We start from the raw sequence: 9485 nt of genomic DNA, 5'->3' as shown, positions 1-9485 counted from the left end.
TGTGCCATAGTATTCTTAGTAATAATGTCTTTATAACTGCTGCATCTTTTGGTATTAACATGAGTGGTATCATTGATCTTAGACTACATGGTCGAGAAGCTTGGCATAGAACCAAGCAAAATTGATGACTTAGTGGATGACAAAAAAAAATAAGTTTTTTTAGCATAGGTAGCCTTATCAAACAAAAATAACTAGCGAGGTTTTTTAGCAGCATGTTCTTGGCCTTTGCTATCTTCAACATACGTCACTAACTCTTCGTGCATAATTTGATTGCTTTTATATTGGCTTAGATAAGTTGACTTGACTTTTTATTGATTTTCTTAATTACCTCTTGTCATGATGTAAACTTTTCTTGTACTACTGTTTTCTGGTTTTAATAATATGCTTGTCTTTGATAACAATTTTATTGGGAGGTAAACCTTTTCTACTTAAGTTAAACAATATATTACTAAGATCATTTCCTTGTCGTTATTTTAATGATTACAAGCACCTATACTGTGAAGATTACACTAAAGAATGAGAACAACGAACCATTAACTTGCATCACCTTTAAATTCAAAATCATTTTTGGATCTTCTGTGTCTGATATCTGAAGTAGTCATCACACTATTGGTATAGATAGGTTGCTACTTTAGCTTTGCATCGGTGGGAACTATCTCTCAGTAGAAGCAAACAAGGAATGGAAGAGGCACGTCCATTATTGTCTAATTATATGGATATCATTGGCCTATGACAGCAAATCTTTATTTTATTTATTTATTCTATTGTCCTATTTATTTCTTTCAGCAAGTCAGGTTCTCGCGAGGTTTTATTTATAACATTGGTAGCTTTGAATGAAAAATTAAAACTGTCTTTGATTTGTTTATGATGGTTACAGAGGTGTCTAAGATAGAAGGGAGGGTTGGCCAAACTACGAACATGGTTATTGGAGTTACTGTTACTGATGATTCTACCAATGAATGGCTCACTTTGGACCATAAGGTATTTCATTCATTATTCAACTCATTGATTCCTTTTAAGGGCTCTTTTTTTTCTGTTTGCATTTCATGGCTTCTAGTTCTTGTGCTTAACATAATGTTATTCTTTTTATCACAATACTGGTATTGTGTGTTATAATGTGTTGCACAGGTGAACTCATACCCAACTGTGAGAGGGTTCACTGCAACCGGAACTGGAGGTGAGGACTTTGTGCAAGCCATGGTTGTTGCCGTGGAATCTGTAACACAACAGCCAATTCCTCATGTATATATATATTGACACTCTAAAAATTGAAATTGGACCTATTTATTGGAAAAAAAATTGCTGATTGGTGCACTAATTAACTCACCATTTCGGGTAGGGTTGGCAAAATATGACCCGACCCGCGAATACGAAATATATTTATTTTTCTTTTAATGGCGCAGCACAACCAAGAGTCCAAGACTATTCTCTTCCCTTTCCTCCATCTTATCTTGCGATAAAAAAAAAAGAACCCATCTTTTTTTGTGCAAAAAGATTCACTCTATTTTTTTTCTTCTTATTGTTATGGTTCAGATGATAATCGAAGCAATCAATTATCTAAAGAAAGTGGGAGATGGGTCAACAAGCAAAGAAGCAATAATGGAGCGCTTAGAGCGATGGGTTCTCGCCGGAATCACTGCTATGGTGGCAATTAGATCAAAGTAGAGCTCTTCCAGCTTGTTCCAAATGAGATCCCATTTTCCGGCAAAGACCTTGTAGAGTGTGAGAGAGATAGAGAGCAAGGAGCAGATGAGCTAGACAGCTCACCGGACGCGAGAAGCTCCGGTTGTTGCCTCCGCCGTGTTTTACTTCCCGGCAAACTCTTCATCACCCGTTTCCATTTTCTGTGACTGTTGAGAAAACGCATTACCGATGAAGCAGGAACGAATATTCCAGCGTAATAATTTTTTTTTCTTGAAATAAAATCTGCGGCGGTTAAAACAGCCTTTAAATCACCGCCATAGATTCTGCGTCGGTTATTCCGGCGGTGACCCAGAACCGACCTGAAAAAATTTAGTGGCCCCAATTTCGCTGTCGGTTGAACAATTGACGTTGAAGATTGTACAGGCGGTTTAAACAGTCGTTGAGTGCCAAATTAACCGCCGTGGAAATCCAATTTTCCTGTAGTGTTACCTGCATTTATTCCCAAAACGACGTCGTTTTGGTATTAAAATCTTAAAAAATTATAAATATAAAGACTATTATAACCCTAAAATAAATTAAAATTACAAAAATACCATGATTTCCGTCCCAAAACGACGTCGTATTGGGTTTACTGCAGATAACTTATCTGCAGTAACTGCAGAAAAAGCGAACCCATATATATATCAGAAAAATATTTCTGCAGTTACTTCAAATAAGTTATCTGTATTTACTCCAAAAATAACGTCATTTTGGTGTTGAAATATTAAAAAATTATAATTATAAAGACTATTATAACCTTGAAATAAATTAAAATTACAAAAACACCTAAATTTCTGTTCCAAATCAACATCGTTTTGGACTCAATGCAGATAACTTGTCTGCATTTATTGCAGAAAAAACGAATCTTATATATATAAAGAATTAAGTAGTTATCAATTTACCTTCCACTTGCAGATACATGATTGTTACACTTAGGACTGCACATGTGTGTTGTATGTGAAATGTCTCTTCAAGCAAATCTAAACCTATACTAATTTGAGGTGAGTGGTGTAAGAACCTGCACCGTTGATTAAGGAAGTTAATTAATTAATTATGAAAAATTAGGAAATAATTCCATAATTGACCCTAATAATTATTATAAGGCTTAAATAATATTGGTAAGTGATTAATAATGCTGAAAGTCGCTTTTGGGACGAAAAGCGCAGATATCAGTTCTGCTACTCGGTATAAATGCGTGCTGATGAAGTATCCCGAAAAATTATGAAAAGTGTGTATATGTCACTAGAATAATATATAGGACTTGTAAAACAAGTTTCAAGTTAAAATAATGAGAACTGGTGCCAGAACTTATACTGGCTATGGAAAAGCGCGTACCGGAAAGGTGCTGCGAAAAATAATATAAAAATATGATAAATCTTAGAAAAATGAGTAGGTTCAGAATCCTAAGTTTGGGATTAAAATGCTAAGCGTAACTATTAGCGCTAATACAGTGCGTTTAAAACTTAGGTGGCCTATATAAGGCCTTGGTAAATGATCCTAGGGTAATCCCTTGTGCCTTATGCGTGAGTTTTCTGACCTCTCCAGCAGCTGAGTGTCTCTTCTTGTCGACTTCACCTTCCCTCACTCTCTTGAGCCAAAGGTGTCATTTTTACTCATGGTTTCTCTACCAAAACACCATTGTCTTGTGTGAGTTGGTCTTGTGAGGTTGTAGGTGGCTTCATTGCTGAGTTGTAGCCTCCGGTTGTGTGTGTGGAGGTGCTGAGTTTGAGAGTTGGGTTGAGGGAGCTTGGTTCTTACATTTTTGAGCTCAAAGGGGTGATCTTTGGTGCAAAGAACCAACCTTTGATCACCATTTTCGTCCACCTTGTAGTCAGAATCTTTGGAGCTGGTTGGTGAGCTCCAAGGGCAACCTTTTTCTGAGTTTGAGCTTGGGTAATGTAAGAACCTGCACCGTTAATTAAGGAAATTAATTAATTAATTATGCAAAATTAGGAAATAATTCCATAATTGACCTTAATAATTATTATGAGGCTCTAATAATTATAGTAAGTGAGTAATAATGCTGAAAGTCATTTTTCGGAAGAAAAGTGCAGATACCGGTTCTGCTAGTCGGTATAAATGTGTACCGAAAAAGTATCCCAAAAAATTATAATAAGTGCATGATAATTACTAGAATAATATGTAGGACTTGTAAAACGAGTTTCAAGTCAAAATAATTAGAACTGGTGCCAGAAACTGGTACTGGCTATGAAAAACGTCTACCGGAAAGGTGCTCCGAAAATTATAAGAAAAATATGTTAATTCTTGTAAAATTGAGTAGGTTAAGAATCCAAAGTTTGGGATTAAAATGCTAAGCGTAGCAATTAAAGTTAATATTGTGTGTTTAAGTGTTAAGCGACTATAAATACTAAAGTATGACCCAAAACCCTAGGCCATACACATTTCCTACGTGAACCTTCCTGATTGTGGGTGACCAGAATATTCCCTTTGGCTTTCTCCTTCATTTCTTGAAGCTTTGAGGCCATTTTCTTCCACTTTTTCCTTGTAAACACTTGGTGTGAGTGAGAGTCATCTTGGGAAGTGAGTAGTGGCTTGTGTTCTGAGTTGTGTTGCTGTTTGAGGGAGAGTTTTGGGGCTGAGTTCCTTGTTTGGTGGTTGGAGCCTTGTTCTTGACTTGTGAAGCTTTAAGAAGCTTCCTTTGTGAGGAAAGGGCCAAGCTTTGGTAGCATTTTCGTGTCATTTGCTGAGTCAGGAACTTGGAGCTATTGTGTGAGCTCTAAGAGCACCCATTTTGCTGAGTTTAAGCTGTGGTAAGTTGTACCAACCTTGGTCTTGAGTTTTGTTGCTTAAAGATGAAGTCTTGGCATGTTTAATGAATTAAACAAGTAACCAACTGTCATATGAACCTTAATGAACCTTAAGATGCATGTTTAAGCTTCTGGAAGTGTTAAAAATGGAACCTTAGAAGGATATCTTCGCGAAATACAGAAACTGCATTCTGTCGCGAAATATCCGGATATTCTTGCATTTCTCTGATCAGTAGAATAGTATTGACACACATGACATGATTATCTGCTGCATTGCACTATTTTAGAATGATGATGATAAACTGCTTTTAAACTTATATTGCACATGTAAGTGAGCTCGGGGTGGAAGATCCTTGAGGACCCCTTGCCTTACTGAGAATTCTTGTTTAGAGATCTCACCCCACGTTTGGGGAATAATTATTTCAGGTTCAGGCAGTATGTGACTGATGCCTCTAGCGGCAGGAGGCCAGAGCTTAGCTGATTATGATATTTATGTTGTATTGCTAACATGACTGGATTGGATGCTGTTTATGTTTTTTGCTCTTTATGTTTTGAGTTGAGACTTATGTTGGGCTTTGTTGCCTTACTTGGGTGAGCATGGGAGTTGTCCATGCCACTATGTTGTCAGTACTGTTAGTCTGAGTTGTATAAACTGCTAGTTGGTCCGGTCTACGTGCTGTAGTTCCGTGACTAGAGACATACATTATGTTATTTTAATTATTGAGGTATTTCAGTTAGCTGTTTAATTGCAATTGCATACAGGCAATTTTTTATTAATTGATTAATAAGCAAGTTGGTAATGATAATGACTTCATAATTGAAAAGAAAAAGATATTCCGCATTTTTAATTAAGCGCAGCTTAATACGATAGTATGATAACATTTCCGGATATATACGGGGTGTTACAGGTAAGCCTTACCACCCTTGAACATGAGTTTTCTTAGTTAAAAATGAAGCCTTGATGCATGTAATAAGCAAAAGATAATAACTTAAGGTTGGGTAAGGTTAAACACACCCAGAAATGCATGTTTAAGCTTCTGTAATCGGTAAAAGTCGAACCTTTGGAGTGATATCTCGCGAAATGCAGAATCTGAGTTCTGCCGCGAAATATCCGGATATTGGGTTAAAAATATTCGGATATTGATATCCGGATATGGGGTTCTGAATATCTAGATATTGATATCCGGATATTGCCAGACAGATATCCGGATATTGATTTCCGGATATGCCCCCGACATATATCCGGATATTCTGGATTTTCGAAGAACAGTAGCTGCACTGTTCATACAGAACTGTGTTTTGGGTTTGTGGACCCTAGATTGATGAAGTGGGACTTCTGTAATAATTGAACTAAGTCAGAATCAAGTTATTAAGGGCTTGCAGCATTGTGAGAAGCCTTAAGACATGAAACATAAAGGAAAGACATTGTCTTTGTGTCTTATGCTTGTTGTGTATGATTATTGATGTGATTGCTGGTCCAAAACAGATTGTGATTCTGCTGTGTTTGGGCTTTGAGCTTGGTTGGACTCTTGGCTTGGATTGTTAGCTTGCAAGGTAAGCTTTCGTGTCCTCGGTTTAGCCATTGTTTGTTCCACCATGTCCCATGGGGGGATGGTTTATATGCATGATGTGTTTTCATGTACTGTTTCATTGAAATGCTATGGAGCTGTTAAGTGCAAAATGCTTATGTTGTGTGTATGTGGTGTTTCGCCTAGCCAGGAAGCCATGGGGTGGTCCTGGGGGCGGGTACAACATGGGCGTGTACTGTGTCGGTAATAGACGTATTCCTGAACTTCTCTGATCAGTAGAATATTTATAACACACATGACATGATTATCTGCTGCATTGCACTGATTTTGGAACTGATATTGAATCACTGCTTTTAGAACTTATATTGCACATGTAAGTGAGCTTGGGGTGGAAGATCCTTGAGGACTCCTTGTCTTACTGAGATTTCTGTTTAGAGATCTCACCTCACGTTTGGGGCACATATTTCAGTTTCAGGTAATGCGGGGGTTGAGACCTCTAGCGGCAAGAGACCGGAGCTTAGTTGATTGATGTTTGTCTGCTTATGCTGACTGTGATTGGATGCTGGTTTATGTCTATTGATATCATGCTTATTGTAACACCTCGTATCTATCCAGAAATGTTATCATACTATCGTATTAAGCTGCGCTTAATTAAAAAAGTAGAATATCTTTTTCTTTTCAATTATGAAGTCATTATCATTACCAACCTTTGCCCTTCCCAGCATACCTCATGTCCTTCCAAGAGGTAGAAACAGGAGTGGAAGTAACAGTCCCCTTGGTCTCGTCGACCTTGGCCCTCTTGGCCTTGCTCGCTAAGCAGACATCCTCAATGTCCTTACACTACTGAACCAGTGTACCAAAATCCTTCGAAGCAGCTCCAGCAATATGCTCAACAATCACCTCACTAAGTCCTCTGCGGAACTTAGCAGCCAGAAACATCGGAGTAGGAGGAACCATCCGGAAGTGTGCAAACTTCACAAGCTCATTGAACTTGGCCAGGTACTCTTCAACAGACATCGAGCCCTGAACCAATCGATCAAACTCCCTCTGCTTCCTCTCCTGCGCATCGTAGGGAAAGTATCTGCCCAAGAAGCATTCCTCGAAGAATGGCCACGTTGAAACATGACCCTGCATCGCAAAAGCACGAGAGGTGTTCGTCCACCACTCATGGGCATCGCCCTCCAGCATGTAAGTCGAGAACATCAGCTTCTGTGGGTCTGTACACTGCATGACCCGAAATATCTTGTCCAACGATTCCAGCCATCTCGTCGCAGCAATAAGATCAATAGACCCTTCAAACACAGGTGGCTTATGCTTCCTGAAAGCATTCAGCCGGCAATCTATCACATCACGATCCTCAGCAGGCTCTACAAGAGTCTCCCTCCTCTCAGCGACATGAGCAGCACTGCCAATGTGACTCAGGCTCTCATCCTGAACACTAGGTGGAGGCGGCGACGGTGGTGGCGGTGGTAACAGGCCTACAGCAGGACCAGCCCTCATCTCCTCCAACATGACTCTCATCATTGTCCTGTTCGCCATCCTGTTCGCCTCGAGGACATCCTCAGTGGTCCTCCGGTTCGCTTCACGAACCTCTTCTGCGGCTATCCGGTTCGCCTCGCGAACAGCGTCCATCATTGCCGCGTTGGCCAATCTAGTGGTCTCCTGATCGGCTAACCTAGCCGCCTACATCTCAGCCAATGCAGTCAGGATAGGATCGGGTTGATCCTCTGAAGTCTCTCGTGTTCTCCGGGACCTTACCATGACTCTGCACAAGTTACACAAATTATGAGTTGCTCAGGCCCACGCAATGTGATTACATATGCATTATCATAATAAAATTCGACAGAGTAAACACACAAGACAGACACAACCAAACTTCCTAGCTATTGCAATACATACAGGCTTTTCCCTCGAACCATTGCTCTGATACCACTTGTAATGCCTAGCCGCTTCAAGAATCAATGACTATCCCCACATACTATCATGAGACTTTTCAGTGTGCTTTTTCCTCACTCGCACATTTCCTGGGAAAACTTCCCAGGAGGTCACCCATCCCAGAATTGCTCCAAGTCAAGCACGCTTAACTATGGAGTTCTTTCATTTCGGCTCCCAAAAAGCAGATGCATCTTGTTAGTATAGGTAGTACCAATTGATTCTTATAAGCTATCCCAAACTGTGCAGTCTCATACCTGCACAGTCTTTGGAATCCCTCTCTTTCAGGTGTCGATTCGATTCATGCATGTAACCCCCCACTGGAAGCCTGTCAGGAGCCGCTCCTTGTCCGTGCCTCTTTGCACCGGCGATCACTCCCCGTTCTCGTCAGTTCTCGGGATGTTATATGCTCACCAGCTTCTGCCTGGTTCGTCCTCGAATCACAACGTACTGGAAGAGAGGCCTGCTCTGATACCATAAATGTAACACCTCGTATCTATCCGGAAATGTTATCATACCATCGTATTAAGCTGCGCTTAATAAAAAATGTAGAATATCTTTTTCTTTTCAATTATGAAGTCATTATCATTACCAATTTGCTTATTAATCAATTAATAAAACATCGCCTGTATGCAATTGCAATAAAACAGCTAACTGAAATACCTCAAAAATTAAAATAACATAATGTATGTCTCTAGTCACGGAACTACAACACGTAGACCGGACCAACTAGCAGTTTATACAACTCAGACTAACAGTACTGACAACATAGTGGCATGGACAACTCCCATGCTCACCCAAGTAAGGCAACAAAGTCCAACATAAGTCTCAACTCAAAACATAAAGAGCAGAAAACATAAATAACATCCAATCCAGTCATGTCAGCAATACAACATAAATATCATAATCAGCTAAGCTCTGGCCTCCTGCCGCCAGAGGCATCAATCACATACTACCTGAACCTGAAATAAGCATTCCCCAAACGTGGGGTGAGATCTCTAAACAAGAAATCTCAGTAAGACAAGGGGTCCTCAAGGATCTTCCGCCCCAAGCTCACTTACATGTGCAATATAAGTTTAAAAGTAGTTCATCAATATCATTTCTAAAACAGTGCAATACAGCAGATAATCATGTCATGTGTGTCAATTCTATTCTACTGGCCAGAGAAATACAGGATTTATATACGTCTAATACCCACAAATAGTGCAAGATGCTACTTGCATCCACCCCGGATCACCGTCTTGTATGACGCTACATACTCAGGATTACCGTCAAGATGGAACAACACATGCATATTAAAAGCCATTACACATAAAGCTCAACAACATTCCAAATATCCAAAGCATGTAACACAGCATGCATATAACCATACCCCATGGGACATGGTGGAACCACAACATGGCTAAACCGAGGACACGAAAGCTTACCTTGCAAGCTAACACCCAAAGCCAAGAGTCCACAGCTCAAAGTCCAAACACAGCAGATTCACAATCTGTTATGGACCAATAATATATCAATAAACATGCACCGCAAGCATACAATATTAAGACAACGCCTTTCCATCGCGTTTTAC

The sequence above is a fragment of the Gastrolobium bilobum genome, unplaced genomic scaffold (assembly GCF_033153095.1).
Source record: "Gastrolobium bilobum isolate Gb01-03AN ecotype WA unplaced genomic scaffold, APGP_CSIRO_Gbil_v1 utg44167, whole genome shotgun sequence".
NCBI lineage: Eukaryota > Viridiplantae > Streptophyta > Magnoliopsida > Fabales > Fabaceae > Gastrolobium > Gastrolobium bilobum.
The sequence above is the reverse complement of the archived record's forward strand: the minus strand, read 5'-3'. Positions refer to the sequence as shown.